The sequence below is a fragment of the Fringilla coelebs genome (assembly GCF_963513975.1).
Source record: "Fringilla coelebs genome assembly, chromosome: 5".
Classification (NCBI taxonomy): domain Eukaryota; kingdom Metazoa; phylum Chordata; class Aves; order Passeriformes; family Fringillidae; genus Fringilla; species Fringilla coelebs.
In genome coordinates this window covers 31361766-31381707 of record NC_140033.1, presented here as the reverse complement: position 1 = coordinate 31381707, position 19942 = coordinate 31361766, and the positions used below count along the sequence as shown (strand labels likewise).

The 19942-nt window shown below is 37.7% G+C and overlaps 1 protein-coding gene across 1 annotated transcript in view; it reads right to left on the bottom strand.

Moving 5' to 3' along the window:
- The window catches only part of SLC16A7 (solute carrier family 16 member 7), an 80760-nt gene that overhangs the window by 60464 nt on the left and 354 nt on the right, over positions 1 to 19942 (bottom strand). The window lies entirely within an intron of this gene.

Here is a 19942-nt window from a genome sequence, read left to right as displayed (position 1 = left end):
GTATTATGTATTTCCCTTCTTTTAAACTAAAAGATCGGTTCACAGAAATACATATACAGTCTGACATTTTGAAATGCCTCCTGACTTCAAAGAAAATCTTCCTAAGAACAACCATCAATGTTTTACGGTTTCTTCCTCATTCTCAACAAGTATTTCAGTATTCAAACTAAGGGAGCAATTCTTGTGAATACTTATACACAGCATTTTAGTACTTGAGCATATTCTTACTAAACCCCACAGCAATGTATTTCACTCTGCTGAGCTTTAAAGAGGGTTTTGATGAAAAAGAGACATAACTTTGCATAATATGGTCTACAAAAAAAAAGCACCTGGATACTCTGAGTACTCACACTAATAAAATTAATATTCAGTCTAAAGGTTAAACAAATGCAGCAAGGTAGAATTGAGTTTAACTCACTCTCTAAGCCACTAATTTGTCTTCAGCACAAACCAGAACATTAATATGATGTAGTTCTACTCAGAAAAATAAGTTGAACTTGCTGAATTAAATACTGCTAGTTTAATGTTTTCTCTTTTTCTGCAACTTCAGAGCCAACCCTTTTCCTTTTTAATGGTCTCTCCAGTCTGAAATTTGAGATCTACAGAGCACCAACAGCTTATCAACTGTCAAATATTTTTAAATTATTATTAAAGGAATTAGAATTATTCAAACCTATTATTCTCTCTAATTTCTTCACATATCAGATATTATTATTATTGTTTTACAACCATGAGCTAAAATATTAATGCAAATGACAAATCATGTATCACAGTTCAAAATTTAATGTAAAAGGACAAATATAAGTATACAAGCATAATTTCCATAATTCATATAATTGGTGCATATAGTATATATAGCTTTTGTATCAGCAGACATCATATACACTGACATTTTTGTGATTACTGCAATGCATTAGTTATGATCTACTGTTGCTAAACATATAATATTAATTTGCTGCAGTACAATGAAAGAATAACAATTTAAATGGATATCTGAAAATGGAGATAGTGGAGTGTTTTGTCAGTTTTAAGAATCTTTAGAACCAAACATCACAGATGGCAATTTTATCTGTGGTCGATGACCACTTCCATTTGTCATCTCCTAGAAATTGATTCCATCATTTTTTGCTGTGAATCACCAGATGGCACTTCTCCCTACTCTTAAGAGTTACCCTCTGAGCATGTAGGAGTTAGATCTGGGACAAACATTTCCAGCTGAACTGAGATGCTGTTTAGATTTTGAGATCCTTACCAGAAAAGAAGCACTTGTCTTGTTTCAATCCCTCTCTTTAACTGAACATATTCTTTCTCAAATTAGTTGCTGTAGACAAGCTATGTCTACATAAGTGGGAAAAAAAAAAGGATTAAACCCCCTACACACTTTTGTCAACACATAGGCACTGCCCTGACCAGGGACTTTTTTTAAAGAATTCTTTCACATTCTCCACAAGACTATATTTAAAGCTGCACTTCTAGCTTGAATAAAATAATATTGACAAAGCAGAATAAAAATGTGGTGAAAAGTTTGTCCATTTCTAAGCTGCATTGTAATTTCCCAGCTTCTATTTTGGTTATGTTCTTCAAATAATTTCTCTCCCTTGTTTCCACGTTCATTCCACAGGAAGAAAAAAAAACAGAAATGTATGCAGTCATGGCAAGAGCCCTCAGTGAAGTACAACCATGATGGATTATCATCACATACTAATGGGGTATCTCGGTGGAAACACCATAAAGCAATGTTTAAACATCAGACAGTGATTATTTTATGTCTGTAACTACACTGCACACACATCTTTCACTCTCCTGCTTTCCTCTGTTACATGGGTCAAACACAGTGCTTCCTTTTCTCTGGGACTCTGGGGAGAAGAGACAGGCTGAATTGGATTTTTTTCCCCCGCTCAATTTCTTTCCTTCTTGTAGCTGTTTAACAGGATAGGGAGTTGTAAATAAATATTGTGTGAAAATCTGAAAAAAACTCCAGGTTTTTAGGAGAAAAGTTAAAGCAAAAGGAATTTTCTTCATATTGAAACTTCACTAAGGTTGCATACAGCATCATGAAAAGTCATTTGTTCAAGCCTGGCTCCTGTACATAAGGACTTGGGGACCTCTCCACTATTACCCTGTAGCAATACCTTTCTGTTATCTCCTGGTTTTGCTAATAGTCAAGGCAACATTTTTAGTGTTGGAGAACTACAGTACCTCAGTTCTACATGAGAGTGGGACTTTGAGAATATATGCTGAAGTCTCAACCACTGGTAAAAAAGAAAATATTACTTATTTTTCGATCTCCCAACTAATTTTTAGAAACTTTTTACAAATAATATTTCATGTAGATTGACTGAGAATTATAAAATAAGCAAACACGAATGAAAAAAAAAAATAAAGCAAGGCATAAAATATCCATTGGAAATGTTTGAGGACTCCATTGAAGAGCTTTCTCTTTTTTCTTTTTTAGAATTTGACCCACTTAAATCCACAGCCTTAGTGTGTGATAAGCCCCTACAATGCTTCTGACATCAGAAGATCTGTGAAGATGACAGCCAAAACTCCAGCCTCTAAGCCACCAGCCTACTCTGGTGAAATCAAAGACAGCTTTAAACTCAGTTTTGAACTCAGTAAACAAAGATTTAGACTTTAAGCTTTGATAACAGGGATGACAAAAAACAGCCCCAAAAATCACCAGGTTATCTCCAGGAAATAAACTCAGCAAGTTTTCCTTCAAAATAATGTATAATCAGCCATTCTAAAGCTCGTGGAATATTTGCAGAACTGTTTAGGTTGCCTGGAGATTTTAAAGGGGTTGTTATAGTGAAAAAAAACCTAATTGGAAATTATTTCTGCACTTGATTCTAAGGAATCTAATAATTTTTAAGAACCTATATCTGAAACGAGGTATACAACACTGAGTTCTGACATTGCAAAAGACTGAAAGGGAGTTATTTGTGGCAGTAAAATACACCCCCATATTGTTTGCTTTAAAGCAACCCCTCAGCCTTTATTACAAAAATTTCTGGTGTTGCAGAAGAACTGTCTGTCTAAGTGCTCAGCAAGGATGAATAACCTTCATTCCAACACTTGGTTTCATGCAGGGGGATTATGTTATTGCTTCCCTCCTAAATCCTTATGAAAATAAGATGTTTATCATGAAGACTTTTCTTGTAAGCAAAATTGATGTTGCATTGATAAATGCATTGATGTTACATTCAATAAAAATCAAACCACATGGCATTAATTCTCCCTATCTGACCTAAGCAACACTGATGCTTCCCCTTCTTTTAAGTTTCTCTTTAGAAACTCATCTTTGAAGTCTCTATTTTCTCAGAAATTTTGGCAACCTATATGAACAAATATGTCCATCAAATCCATATTTGGTTATACTGGGAATTGTCACCATTCAGTTTTTAATCCTTGCTATAACCTTTCAGGACTAGACAGAGTATAAGAATATTTCTTCTTTGAAGTGCTTCACACTGTTTTGTCAATACACGTTAGATAATGATTAAAAAAGCCAACAGCAAATACTGTGCAACATGTGCTGGTGCACTGACTTGTCTTGCATTTAATTAGTCAATTAGTTTTGCATGGATTACCACAGTAATCTGAAACGACCTATTGCTACTAAATAAAGTTAAAAGGAAATAGAAAAACAGCACATTACCTGGCAGACAGCTGCTGTCCAAGACAATAATCAGAACTTGAGAGATACAGAGCCTTTGTTCAGTTTGAACATTTAAAGACTCTTTGGAGACCTGATTGGCTGATTATCACACATGATGTTTGGACAGTTTATTTTGTGTGACCAATTGCTAAACCAACAAGCATCTCAATTTACTGCGGCACAAGAGGTTATGGAGAAGCTCGGCAATCCCTCCGAAGGATATCCTTGGTTTATTAACATTCCATCACCTGTTTAGGCTTTCTCTCACAGATTCTTTGTCTGACATGAAGGATTTTTCCTAAACAACCTCTGTTCAGTTTCAAAATTCTATTTAGGTGTTATATGTAGCCTTTTAAGTGAGTGCTAATGTCTGGGGACACCTTAACATAGTTTGTGTGTAATGCTCTAGGAGTTCAGCAGTATATAGTGAAGCTGGTTGGGAAACTGCCTTTTATAACATACACTAAGATCAACATTAATATTATTTCGTTTAATGGATAAAAAGTGTAATAAAAATGCTCTAAAGATCATCAGTAAAAGCTTAAAAGGAAAATTAGAGGCACTTAATGCAACTATCATGTTGCAAAAATCCAATTTTTTCTCATTTGGACAAAATTGCCCAGCAATTAACAGTAAGTGTGCAATTAACTTAGATGTTTTTAGACTGTTCAATTAACAGTGAAACTATAAAATACTGCATAAGGCTTTATACAGTAATTAGAAATTTTGTATTAATAAGCAGTGTTAGCCATGACAATATTTAAAAATCTGTGTTTTGCTGGAGATAATGCAGAATTTTCTGAAAAGGTCCAAAAATTATTTTCCATTATTTCTTAAATTTTAAAAAAACCTCACTATTTTTTGCATAGGAATCATCTGTAGAACTGATGATAGAATAAATATATTACAAGGTAGGTTGTACCTAAGACCAAATCCCACCTTCACTTAAAAACTCTGAACAAAATGCTTTTCAAAGTTCACATCAAAAGCCCTTTCTTTGTAAATGCAAAAATCTTCTGAACCATATTGCTGAAAATCCAGGCAACAAGGTGTGTCCTCACAACTGTTATTTTTTATCAGTCTCACACACCATACTTGCCTTGACCTGAAGAATGCTGGAAAGGATGAAACTGCCTGGCCAAAAGAAACAGAAAAACAATGTGATGACTCAGGCTGGAAAAAAAAATTAAAACTTTCTCTTGTCCTAGATATTCACTAAGCAACTGATGTTAAAGCCTCAAAGCTCTTCCTAGTGCTTTGTTTGGGAATTTCCGGCTGCCTCTGGGAGAGATTTTACAGGCAAACTGCTGTAACTTTCACTGCCCACCACTTCAAATGTTCGTGGGCAAGAAAGCAATTCTCAGAATAAATTTCTTAATTTATCTGAAAATAATGGTGCTAATGACAATCTGCACTTCTAGGACGTGTGGCAATCTCACATGAAAAGTCAAACAAGGTCTAGAATTACTGAAAGCTAACCCAATAGGAGACCTGCTTAAAGAAAAAGACCAGCCTAACCATGAGAAAATATCATTTAATTGATCTCTGTATTGTCTAAAACTTTAATTTAAATCTGAAACAGTTCTTTTGGGAAGAATGAAACATACTGGAGATAATACATGGCAGTGATAGGTGAGCCTGTAATGCCAAACTGCAAGGGCTGTTCATCTCATCACTGAGGACAACAGCAGGAAGGGAACATGTTTGCTGACACAAGCACACAAGAAGGGGACAACAAAGGAAGTAAACACGGGTTGGTGAACTCTGACAAAGACCCTGCAGTGACAACAATACCACATTTCCCATAATTGGAGTGAAGCAGGAAGGGAGGCATTGTTACTGCTGGACACCTTCTGTTACACTTTGACAGCTTGTGTTTAGTCCCAGGTACAGCTTCTCACTTGTGTCAGCAAAGCTGCTCTCCCCCACTGCGCCCTTCGGCGGCAGCCCCTTCCTTCCACAGCATCCTCCTCCCTCCTTGGGCAGGGGAAGAGAAAATCACCTCTGGCCCCAAGATTTCTGCACCTGTGAGAAGCAGCCACAGAAAGGCAGATTAACAGCAGGCACCACTGCAATGCCTCAGGGATGCTGACCACAAAGGCCACATGAGCCAGCACAGCACAGCACCAGCCTGGCATCACGGTGGGACCACAGCTCCTTTTGTCCATTGACTTCAGAGAGCAACGAGGACTAAAACCTGTGCCTATCCTGGGGCTGGGCTTTTTTAATTCAGGGAACAGAGCACGAGGTAGAAGGTCAGAATTGCCACTGAAGTGTACTTCTAAGAGACAGAGCTAATTGGCATGGGCATGCCAGTGACAGACAGCTAGCCTGCAGTCCACTGTCAGCTTGAACTTGACAAAAACAAAAGTTAATACAGTCTTGGACCATTGTCTATACAAAAACATATCAATATCAAGAGGGCTGTTACTCAACTCACCATGAGACTGTATCTAGCAGTGTATTTTGTGAATAGCAATGCCAGTAGAATTTTACATATAATACAAATCTAGCTACTCAAGAGCTCCTCTGAGAAGGGTGCCTAGAGCTGGCAAAGATATTGCACCTTGCTGCCCCTTCACACATAGGCACATATTAAATGTACCTATTCCTCTCTGGAATAGAGCCAGACACCAAAAGGAGAATTTCTTTTGGGATCTTCAGATTAAACTGTTAAAATTGAAGTAAACTCATCATAACCATTTAGTCTGGCTGCTGATGTGAACTTCAGCTCAGGTATTCTACACACTAACATCTGCTTCACTACTTCTTTTTAGTAACAGACACTTGAAAAGAAATAATCTTTGCTGCATATGGTCAAGTGCTATCATTTATACTGCAGCACAATTTTTCCTTCTGTCCCAATCCAAGCCTTCTTGAAAGAATGCCCTACATTATCAGTGGCAATAAAACCTAAAGCTATATAGCAGCTTGCTCTAATAATGGATGTTTGGTCACAAATTGTTTTCTTTTGGTGTGAATTTTTACTTTTTAATTTTTTATAATTCCCTGTAAGACCTTAGGTATTGGGTGATAATTTTCTTTTCTCCTACTAGTATATACTCAAGATCTACACATTTTAGAGAAGAATTAAGCTTGTGATATAGATCTGCAAGATATTTTTTAACTTATACATAATTTGACGTTTTCTCATTTAAGGGAGCAATCCATCACAACAATATTTTGACATTAAGAGTGCTGACATCTGCATGTGAACTGGATATGTAGGTTTCACTTAAAATCAGTGGGCAGAAACAAAGTCCTGGGATATCTCTCCCTGACCTGTTTTAGACATGTAAGCTATAACAAAACAAAATGTGGCCTGCAAGTGCCTATATCTCTCCATTATTTAAAGTACATCTGGAAAAGTTGCTCAATTATAGATGCATATCCTACTGAAGTCTGTGCTTGGATGAATCCAGCCCTATATATAAAGTTGCAATAAAATTTTTGGTATTGCAGTGGACTGAAAAAAAATGACCCAGTCCCTTCTTCCATTTCAGTATTTTTAAATCTTAAGTACTTTGGGGGAGGTAGGACAAGGGTTATCCTGTTGGTTTATTTAGCTCTTACAAAATAAGAAAGTGAAAAATGTATGCTCTAGATTCTAAAAATGTTCTTTCCATCTTCTTTGAAACTGATCCACAGCTTAACAGCATGATGTTGAAATCTGAAATTCTGCAATCTTTTCTGTACTGTTGAGAAAAATATGTCCAGTTTAGCTGAGTATTGCGTCTCTGAAAAGCATGTGCTGCAAGACCCATATTTTGTCTCTGTGTTTATAAAATGTGCAACTCAGGACTGTTGCATCACAAATATTTTTGTGGTTGTCATGGCTTCATAGAAGACAATTTATGGAAGGTGCAGACAAACTATCTTGTGCTTTGCATACCACAGACAATTATCTTTTTGAAAGTAAATCTTCAAGTCTTATGCATAAAAGCTTAAGAAAGAAAATCACTGCCATGCAAAGCAAAATAGTAACGAATTTCATATGTGCAATTTTAATTGACAATTTACTCGATTAAGTCACTGGACAAACCACTAAATTAAAACTTGAAAGACTGTTCAATGCTCTACAGAACAACACAGAGGACAGCTTACCCTATGTAAAGGCTGGACATTTGCCCAGATCCACAAAATTGGGGGCATCATTTTTAGAGCCAATTTGTGACTGCACTGATTAAATTACTAACAAGACATCAATTTTTATAATGTCTCATATTTTTGTGATATTTTGTGAGATTGTATTTCATAATATCTGAATAATATATGGCATTCTACAGTTCTATAAAAGTACTTGGTATTAAATACAATTTCTTCCAAATGTAAAATAGAGGCAGCAAAATAGATTTGATTCAGGCAACAAAACAGGCTGTCTTTGATAATGTAGATACCAAATATGCATCAGGAACTGCTCAAAGCTTAAAAAAAACCCTAATTGTTTGCCCAAGATACTGCCAAATCTTTTTGAATACGTCCAAGAATTCCTTAGAAGATCCCTTTGCAGAACTAAAAAAAAAAAAAAAAAGCAATGCTAACTTAAAAACTACTCTCTGTGAATTATTTGAAAAGCACTATAATGCAGCCTGAATTTTTTGTTGGCTTGGATAACTGCAGATACACAAGACCTTGAGTAATGAGACATGCCATAGGGTGTGCCAGTACACAAGTTTGAGTGTGTTAGGTATGAAGGAAATACAAATCTCAAAGGTATGTTGCACATCACATTGCCCAACGTCCCAGCTTTTTGGTTGCTCCACAGTAGTCTTTCAAATGAGCCAGACACACTGATGGGTTAAAAACCACCTGGGCACAAGTCAAAAACACAGAGGTTAAAGAGAAATGTCAGTGCCTTCCTTCTCAGCCACCAGGACTTTAATGCTCAGTGCAATGGTACTGTAATGAAACTCCCCCACCAGCCCTTTAAACTGCAAGCCCTCTCCAGTCTGCCAGCCCTCTGCACCGACAGACACTGCTTCAGACTGCTCCACAGATTGCCCACTGCCCTCCCTCCACTCTTCCTCCCCAATCCCCCAGCTTCACTCAGCTGCCTAACAGCTCAAAAACATGCCAGCATACAAAGTCCAAGGTAAGGAAAAACTACTCTACAAATGACTTACAGCCTCTTCACACAAAACTGGTACTTTAGGTTTCCCTGGTTCCTTGATTTCCCTTCAGTTGTTCTCACTACCTGGTATTTAAATGTATCTGTACAAATGTATAGATAATCATACAGAAAATAAAATAATGCAATACCTTAGAAGTAACTTTTAAGGCTACTCTGTCAGGGCATAGTTTTGCTGTGATTATTTGAATATCACTTTCTACCTTAAATAAAGAAGTATAAACTTAGCCACTAGCATTCTTACTTTTTTTTAATGCTGCAGTAGCTCATAAAGACCAAATATGTTCAACTCATTAATATATGATGGTAATTTTCCTCTTTTGATCAGATCGCTTTAAATGCTTATATGAAATCCATTTCTTTGTCTTTTACAAATTATTTGTGGGAGAGTGTATTTTTTAGAGCGTAAAATCTTTTTTCTAGTCAGATCAGTCAATGTATGTGAGCCTAATTCAGTGGAACTGAGTGTGTACATGAGACTGAGTATTAGAAACTAAAGGGTGTTTTTCAGAGGGGAGAGGATGCTGTCAGGACATTGCAAAATAAATGTGAAAAGGTTAATGAGCTTGAATGCAATAGTACTATTGCCTTTACTAGCATTGTAAATTTTAATGGTATGCATCTTTTGAAAACCTGTACCTCTTACTTTTAACTCAGTGATCTTTGTCATTGCACAATTATAAGGTTAAACAAAAAATACCTGTTTCTCACCTGTAGGAAAATGCAAGATGTTCTCCAGCTTGAAAGTTTATGATTTATGTACAGATATATAGGTTGGTAAATATTTACTGTATTTGTTGGAGGTTCACTCAGATTTTCATCTGTATTTGGACCCTGACTAAGAGAGGCATTTAAAACAAGTAAGCAGTAAGTGTAGGTATATGCTGTAGTGGGAAAATTACAGTTGTACTTAGGTATATACTAAAACAAACATAGTGATAAAAACATTCAGCAATTGAAAAAGTAGTTTTGCTTATAGACAAGAAGAAGATACAACTCAAACTGATTAAAGAGTATAATATAATGTATTTGTACTTTGCCTTAAAGGGCAACTATGCTGGCAGAAATTTTCTCTCCTGCAGGATCAGCTCTTGACTGTAGCGTCTACAAAGCTAAAGCAGATTTTTTTAATAGGTAAAAATCCACACAAATCCTGACAACTTAGGGTACTCAGAAGACAGAAACATTTTATGCAACCCCCAGCAGGCCTGAACACTGCAACAACAGAGCACCTTTCCCTTACAACTCACTTTTCTTTTTTGCACTCTGGACTAATCAGTTCCTTCCAAGCCACCCCAAGTAGGTCTATTTGAGATAAATACAGCATTTTTAACTGCCACAGGTGAAAGATGCAGATCACTGTACAGTTTCACTGTAGCTCTACAGCAACAGGTGATTTTAGAGATGGTGTCCTGGTAACCTTAGCAGTAACACAAACCACCTCCCAAAGGCCAGTCCAATGTCCACAGCTCCAGCTATTCAACTTATGCTGCAGCATTTTAGGATTAAAATTAAAGGCAGTGCTTTGACAGCCTCCTCTTTGAGGCACAGTGTGCATTTTAGGTAGCTCATGCTGCCATGGCTTTCCTCAAAAGCAGAATATTGCATTGCTGGACTGCCCGAGAATTAAAGCCCAGTAACCTGATAGTTTATATCATTCCCTCCTTCTTCCGCTACCTTCAAGACCTTGTGTCTTTTCACTGCTGTGAAAAGCCTTCCTATTCCTGCTTAAGGAATCCCTGCAACACTCTCTGGATATTATCAGCTCTCTGAGAGATAAAAAAAATACTTAGAAACCATCTTGAATATGCTTTTCTCTCTTTAGGACAAGAGTCTTTCTTGGTTCCTGCTTGCAGAAGAAAGTAGGCAGCCCATTTCTATCCTCAGCAGGGCCCAGATAAGCAGCTCTACCAAATTAAGAAACAAAGAGGGATTCCCCCTGTCAAAATCACAGAGGCAGAATAAAATGTGCCTGGGAGCATGAGTTCAACCAAATATAAAAGGTGCTGTGCTCAGTGGGGTTTGGTTAAATAAATCAGGTCCAAACTTTTAGGAACGCAAACACAAACCGTTCCCTTCTCAATGGGGCAACAGAAACAAACACACCAAGTTAATGAACACAGCAGGGATTGACCAAACAGTCCAAACTCCCCTTTGGAACAGTGTAAACAGCTAAGAAACAAGCAGTCTTTGCCTCTTGGCACAGGAAAACAGAACATGCTCTGCTTTGGTTGGATGACTAAAAACTTCCTTGATTACAGAAGTCCTCCATTCTAAAATGAGGAGCTAAATTTACTATTAAATGTCAACTAAAGATTCATCCATTCAGTTCTGGCAGCTCACATGCCAAGTCAAAGTAGTGGCACTGAAATGTCTCCTCCAGGCATTTGTGTCTGTTGTTTTTGTAGCTGGTCCAAATTCTGCATCTCCTCTCGCTCCTGTACTGCCAACATGACCCATCAGTACCCACTACTCCTTCTGTGCACCTGGTCATAGAGGTGCCAAAGAGCTCAAAAGGATCATGTGGAAAATACATACACATGTATATATGGTATTTATGGCTTACTACAGGCTGCAAATACCATACTGCAACACTAGAACTTCCCAAATCATCAGAGCAATATGATTGCAGCCTTCCAGTGGGCTTTCTTCATTTGCCCACTTCACCTCCTAGTATGCAACATGTTGCATAGTTCTTCCTATTTTCACATCACCTTGTGTATTTGTGTATACACATACAATTATTACTATTGGAAAACTATCTACTCACTCACGTATATTCAGCTACCATATTGAGAAGTAAATGCTTCCTTCAGACTACACCAGAATGGAAGATTCTCTGCATATAAAACAGCTGTAACTGCTGTTCAAAGTACTTATAGGACAGGGTGTTCAGCATACAGTTATAACTTCTGTTTTCATCCAGTACATGTTCATTAGTAGATGGAATTGATCTAAAAGTAGGATTTAAGCTTCAGTTATTAACAGATAACAACCTACTTACCCAGGATCCACTAACACAAAAATTAGAGACCCTAATTAAGGTGGCTAATTTAGGTATCACAAGAGTATAGTCCTTCATTAAAAATTGTTGCATCTATATATCTGGGATAAAACTGGTAAATGGGGGACAAGAAAAAAAAAAAGGAAAAAATTTGCAACTACCTTATTAAAGTTAAAAACATATTCTGGATACTTAATAAAACATATAATTCAGTGCAATTAAACTATCAATTTAAGTAAAATAATTCCAAAGTAAGCTTGGATATGACAACTACTACAGCTTTGCTAATTTTTCAGGAAATACATACAAGAAAAAAAAAATTCTGGCCCCATAGCTAAAATACATTTTCATTGAGAACAATTTAAGTCACCATTTTACATATACAATATTTCAGCAGTGCTGAAGTTATCCAGAACTGCATGCTCATTACCCAATTAAGCAACAACATTTCATTAACACCTGTCTATGCTATTACACTCAAAAGAAGAATCTATTTTAATTGTGGAAAGGACAGGCCTCTGTATCCTATTATTATACTATTCATCAACAACAAAAACCTTCCTATGACCTACAATTAGAATAAAGAAATCATAAAAGCAAAGGGAAATATACTCTCTATTCCTTTCTCAAAAAAAAAGAAAAAATCAGAATACAACTAAAACCTGCTCTGACTGAAAATATGACATGTCATTCCACTTCTGCTAGGTTGAAGATATCTGCCTCTGTGAAACTCCTCAAAACACTGTTTCCTCAGGTTAATGTTTTCTCCCATCCACTCTGTTTTCACCTTCTAATGTGTCATTCTTCCAATGCTACATTTTCTCTGTATCCTAATAATGACACTGGAAAGGCAGAATTAAAAGCCATAAGGATAAAGAATGCAAACATATGTAACTCTACATATAAAAATAGCATGGTAAAACATCAGTACTGGCAACTATGGAGGAGCATCATCTGCATCCTATGAAAGGTGTCCTACAAGTGACAACTGCCACTGGCAGTTTCAGTTTTAACGTGGAAAACCCAGTATGCAGTAGGATGAGAAGAGTAGAGCACTAACTTGCTACTGTATCTTGGTTTTCATTCTAATAAACGGGGAGAAGGACAAATTTCTGACCAAAATAAAAAAGGGGAATGGCAGAGAAGATGGACATATTAAAGAACTTATCTGGAAATAGAGATATTATTTTGGTAATCATTATGAGAAATAATTTCCATTTAACCTAATCAGGCAAATCAAAGCAAGCAATCAAAAAGACTACATAATGGAGTCTTAAGAAGCAGTCAGAGTCTCTTCAGCCATTACAGGGTGCAAACTGTGAGTAATTCCTTATAACCCAGGAGAACTACACCACAGGAAGGGAGCTCAAGCATGGACCTGGAGTCACAGAAATAGAGGAAATGCCAATCAAGCAACACTGACATATTAATTGACTGAGAGCAATCACCACGGTGCTTTTAGGTGTCACTGAAAAATGCCCTTCCTGGATTTCTATGCCTCATGTGATCTTGGCCTTTATATTCATTAGCTTAGAAATCCCTTTCATTATTTTCATGAAGCTAAAACTGAAACAGATCAAAGGCCATGCAAGGCACTCATAATGTTCTAGTGTTATTTTGTATGAATGAGGAAATGAAGTAAATTGAAATAATGCACCCCTATTTCCAGCATAACTACAACAAAACATCTCTTTTTGAATAACTACATGAGAAAAACATGAGAAAAAAACCCTACCTTATGTCTCTAGCCAACATAATTGTATCTGCACAAGAAAAAGAAAACAGGTTCTCTTTTTTCCTATTCTTCCCAAGTATAAAGCATACTTCATGCCCCGTAAATACAGGCTATTATAGCATATTCTTTTCTACCTATATTCTTTATATATACAACCTAGAGGTCAAAAAATACAAAAGCTTTTTTCATTCCTCGCTAAAATATGTTGTGGTTTCTAATCATGTGCTATTGAGTTCCCTGATTCACCTTTTGTAGTGTTGGTGAGAAGAAGGGAAAGAGGCTGCCTAATGGAAGATAAGGAGTTAGGATCCCTGTGTGATAAAATGAGTACAGCTCTTACCAATTCCTCAGGGCAGAAAGGGATCCTTTAGTTTAGTACTATGTACAAATTATTTTAAAGAGGTACATTCTAGGGGCTGGTAATAAGATGATAGGCCCATTGCCACATTCAACTTCCAGCAGCGATTTCCTTCCATAGTCTATTCAGCTCTCTCCACCTGCTCTCAGATGCAACCTTCTTGCTCAGCCTCCTTGAATCTTTGTCCTAGGCACACTATCTTCTGTCTTTGAAACCAGTCTTCAGTTCCAGTTTGCAGCATATATCTCACAAACTTTCATTTCTACCATCAGCAGGAGGCACTGCTGGGAACACAGGGTCCACAATCCAGATTCAGACCCAAAGCCATCCCCAGCAGAGCATGCAAAAGCAATTAAATTCTAGAAAAGATCTGTTCAGTGGAAAGTATACTTAGCAAAGGCTGAATTATCAAGGAATTTAGCATATAAAATTCCAATTGTTAAGAAATCAGACACTTAACATTACCAAGGGGAGTTGATTTGCATCATTAAGTTGTTCTTTTCTTGGCTTCTTTTGTGAACCTGCCCTGAGGGCCATATCAAAAATGCAAACCATAGAAGCTCAGTCTAGTAATGACAACTCCTATGGCATTTTAATTCAATAGCACAGGTAACTGTTGAAATATCCCATATTTTTATCCAATTTCTATCTCCCAATAAGATCAGCAAAGAAAATCAGCTATGTCTCTCTCAGAAGCCAGATTGTTAAAGCTGGTAGTTTGAACACAGTCTTGTATCACTCCAAAACTTTTCATCTTCACCACCAAGTATTTATTGTTATTCCAGAGATTTGAAAAGAATACCACACAGAACCTAATTTCTAATGTTTAAAAATCACTCTAATACAATTAATTACAAAAGCATATGCTGGAATCAAGCATATGCTCATTTCTCTGTCTGAAATACTAATCAAATACAGTGCAGTACTAGCTATGTTAAAAAAACCAAATATGCATTTTGCACATATACTTTCACCATTTTAGTCAGCACAAAAAAATGGGGATTTCTATTTGTTTTCTTTCTTCACATGTTTTTAGTACTTTAAAAGAAATACTTGTTCCAAACAGTATTTCTTGATTTCAGAACACACAAACTGAAAAGTAAAGCTCCAAAGGTGACACTATGAAGTTAAAACTCACACAATGGATAAATTGAGATTTCATCTTTTTCTGTCTCTATTTTGCTTGTACCATAGACTCCAAGAGTGTTGAAGTGCTGAGTGTCAACCATGAATGTTAAAACCTTAATCAACCTATTTCTGTGGGGAAAAAAGAAAAAGATTGTATCTTTTGGGATGATGTGCTGGTGTTTTGTGACTGATTTTACTAATTTTGATTAAAACTGTAGACCACATGGAAAAGGCAACGCACCTTGTTGCACTATCATGAAGCGACAGAAATGCTGAAGTTCTTTGAGGCCACATCTTGAACACCATTACAACTCTTTGTTGTACGCGCTTTCCCTGGGTGCCAAAGTTGGGAATGTTGCCAATGGTTTGCTAATCCTGAGGCCACAGGATGGAAGGGCACTACACAATGGTCACGCCTGAGGCTGCAGCAGGAGTCTGCTTGCAGGTATGGGAAGATGAGCTACCCTGAAGGACCAGGACTGGCTTTAAAAATATATAAATAAAAAAGCTATGAAATACAGTCATTCTGAGTCATCTTCTGTGCAACATGCTTTCTGAACCTTGATCATCATCTACACGAGTCTTCCACTGGAAAACCTTAAAGAAAGATAAAAGTGAAATAACTACCAAGCTTGCGGTCAAAACAACTGGAAAGTCTTCTTTTGGAGGATACAAATATTCATGCTGAAAGAAAAACACTTTTTAACTTGCATGTTTGGGCAACTCTAGTCTGCACAGTTTTATGCTTTGACTTTTTTGTGGAGTTTGATACTGCCTTTATTTTTCATATTAACCATATGAAAATAATGTCAAATCCACCTATTCTCAAATATTCCAACTCCTACAATATTTGGGCATCCCGTGGTTTGTTGACAGGTGACTTAAAAGTACAAGTTTCCTACAGTATAAACCTCATAGCAAATTTTATATGATTTACACTATTATTCAAGGCATTGGTTTTTTGTTGGGTGGAACTGAAATACATTTAAGAGCTAACATTTAATAAACATGACACCAAGTTGAAAGAAAATGCATCAGCATTAATTAAAAAAAAACCAAAAAACCTGGCTTAAGTTTGTTCTCTAGTGCTCCCTGCCTTTATAAATTAAAATTAATTCCATTTCTTAAGATCTTAAGTCTTACAACTACAAAGGAAAAGAATATATTGTGATAAGGTTCAATTCTTTTCCATTATTTTCCTGCTTCACTTTTGGGAACCTCCTAAAGTGGCCTAGTCATGTTCATATCCTTTTGGAAATGCTTATTCATTTTTATCAGCTCTTCATGGAAACCTCTTCATTTATATCAAGCTCTTCATATAAGTCATAAGACAGAAGAGCACTGTGATCCAAAAATAAAAAAAATATTAGCATGGAACTGGAAGCTTGACCTTGAAAACATACAAATAAAGGAACTACTTAAAGACAACACAAAAACCAAAACTAAGATCTACAAAAGGAGCTAATGATGATGAATCTGCCTCCTCACCATCACCACACCCCCAACCCCCCAAAAATAATATGAATTAAAAATCTTAAGATTGCAAAGATAAAAACCAAGCAATAAAGACTGTGACTCTTTCTAGTTCATCAGGCACTGTGACCTAGTTAGATAACCCTTTGCTCTTCAATAAGAGTTTAACAAGATTTTTATTGCTTGATCATAAGATGAAGAAATACAAAAAGATATTGGATAGATTGTAAAGCCAAATATAGCTGCACAGTCAGTTTGTCCAACATCTTCTATTCTTTAAGTCATGGAATATTGTCTCCTTACTCCTGTAGGCAAAATACTTTTGTTTGAATACTGCAAACTTTTCTTCAAATGTTCCAAGATTTACAATAAAATTAGAGAAGTTGGCCCAACAGATCACAAATACATGTGAGTCAAGGAATGCAGGTCTGGACTGAGACGCATTTGTGGGACTCAGCCAGTTCCTTGTGTTCATTTGACACATAAAACAGTTGGTCAATGACATCATATTTTCCTATCTAACCTCCTCCTTGGTGCTGTGCAAACTCTTTATGCCATATATATATTACACAAACAGACAGGGAAACTGGTAACCTTCTTATCAATGATTTATAGCTATGACCTAACCATTGTAATAAAACTCAAAAGATAATTACATTTTTTGCAATTATACCAACTATACCAACCCTGAAACATAAAATTCATTTAACAACATAGATTATTAGCATGGCCCAAGAACCTTCTTCTTGATTCTCACACAAGCAAATTGACAGCTTAAATTCTGGAAAATGGTATTAAGGGATACAATTTAATTGAGAATTATACTCAGGCACCATCCTTGCTAAAGCAGACTTGTCCTCAAGAAAAATGCAACTCTTCAAAAGCATCATGTGATTCTGCAATGGGAAATAAAATCAGGTAAAGCATAACCTCTTTTCTTGAAATGAAATGGGTCCAATAATAATCATATTTACTGGAAATAAAGCCACCTCCTCATTGCAAAAAGAGGACGAGATAATTTACTTAAGAAACAAAGGATACAAGAGAGAACTTTTTTCTAAAATTAAGAAAAAAAAAAAAAAAAAGGCACTGAGTGCCAGGAAAAAAAAAAATCAAAAATCAAGAAATAGAAGTAAGATGTAGTGAACCACATCCAAGAAAGAAGAGCAATGAAAGAAAAACATTTTTAAAAAACACTAGCTCGTGAGTCAAGAAATGTTTTTTCTCTCCCTTAACTTGCCTGTCCATAAATTTAGGCTGCATAAAGATCTCCTACCCAGATAAAACCTGGTTTCCAGAATAAGAATCCTGCCATAGAAAGAGCTGAGTTAGCTTAAAACACTACAGAGAAATGACAGATTAAATTAGGTTAAAGAGCTGGAAGGCAGCTTTTTAAATATACTATAACAAAGCATTTATTTACAATGGGAATTGCTGAAAAAGAATTTCTTCACTCCTTACTGCAGCTGCAGAGCCACAATATTTAACAACAGTCTGGTTTCTTTCAGATATTTCCTTTTGTAATATTTCAAAGTCCCCCCCTTTACGCATAAAATACCTGTTCAGATCACGACACTATCCAAAGAGTTTTCCTATCTATAAAACGCAAGAATTTGGTTTTCCACCATGCATAAAGACATTCCATGAGGACCACAGTTCATATTTAGGCTATTCTACATCTCCATAATATAAATAAAATCATGTTTTCTTCACCACCAAAATTATTTAAAGCTGCAATAAAATAAAAACCATAACCTCCAGCCACCCCTCTGCCTATTCAAAATGATCAGCTGTTTTGCTTTGAAGCCACTTACATTGTAAACACTGTGCTGCAAACTAAGCTAGCTGGGCCCTTGCAGACACATGGAGTTACAGCTCTGTAATGAACTGCACAAATAATAGAACCATCTCAAGTATAATCTCTTCTCTGAATGTATTCCATCATGTAGAAGGAGTTCAGCACTCAGGCTCAAGTACACTATTCAAGGTTAGTATACAATAATGCAAGGAGAGAGGAGAGAGCTCCTTTAAAAATAAAAAGGGAATCACTTATGCATTATTCCCATATTTACTACTTGTACGTAAAAGTATATCTCACTTTTATTGAATTATTTGTCAGTTTCCTCCTTCTTTGAAATAAAGGTGTACATCCCTCTGTCTCAATGACTAACTTTTCTGTCATGATTCATCTAGACAGAGCTAAAGCTCTCGAGTTGTTGGCTCAGTAGGGTGTGTGATTAAGTTTAGGGCCCCATTCCTGCACTGGAAGCCACAAACACCTTTTCATTACTATTTGATCAGTAACTTGAGAGCCACGGATGGGAACCACTATGGAAACATGAGCAATTATTACGGAGACCAACAAAACTAGAATGGACATCTTCATGAGGTACCAGCTTTCTTTAGCTTCTCTCTTTTTACCAAAACAGCTTTCAACAACAATTTCAGTAAGACTCCTTTACTGAAAGCTCAGGCTGGCACTGGAAAATCCAGGTATCTGCAAACGTTTCTCTGCTTTGTTTTGTTTTCCTATCGACCTCACTGGAAAAGCAGTGGAGAATTTGTGTCAGTTCTGTGACCCTGCAGGACTGAAAGGTAATGTGCTTTCCCAGAAGTACCAGGGGACATTCTGAAACGTGAACAGGGCAACTCTTCCCACTCTCCTAAGACTTACTGCCTTTTAGGGGCCGCTTCAACAACGATGAACCCTGAACTCCCTGCCAGGGAGACAGTTCAGACCACTCCCTTCAAGAACTGTGTGCTAGCAGAGGTCAAGAGAATTATGGAGTTTTCGTGGCTCTGGTACTACTTATACCAGGACCTCTGTACACAACCATTAACTAAAGCCAACACCGTTTCGAGATAATAACGCAAGAGTCGCGGAACTCGGAGCAGCCCAGAGCACGGAACAGCGGCTGGCACGGAGCAATAGCGGCTCCATCCAGATCCACCTTCTCCAAGGTCACCTCGCTCAGAGCTTCTTGCAGGCCGGTGTCTGATGACGGGAAGCGCGGCGGCACGGCTCGTGCTCCGCTGCTCTCCGCCCACATTTCCCGGGAGCTCGCCGGGGCGGGGGCCGCGGCTCGGCTCGGGGTGGGCGCGCTGGCAGGCTCGCCGCCCCGCGGGGATGCGCGCAGCGGCGCGGGGGCGGGATCGCGCCTCGCTCCCCCCCGAGCTGCGGCCTCGGCCCGGCCCCGCCGCCCGCCTCCCTCCCTGCCCCGCTGTCAGAGCCGCCCGCCCGCGTGGCAGCGGGGCACGGCGGGGCGTGCGGCGTCTCCCTGCGGTGGCTGCTTTAGTACTGGGGGACGACCGCTGCGTCCCACGCGGTGTCCTTCCGTCCGTCCATCCGTCCATCCATCCATCCATCCATCCATCCATCCATCCATCCATCCATCCCTGAGTGGGCGGCGGCTCGTGTGTGTGTGTGACTGACAGGGAGGCGCGCACAGCGCGGGGGC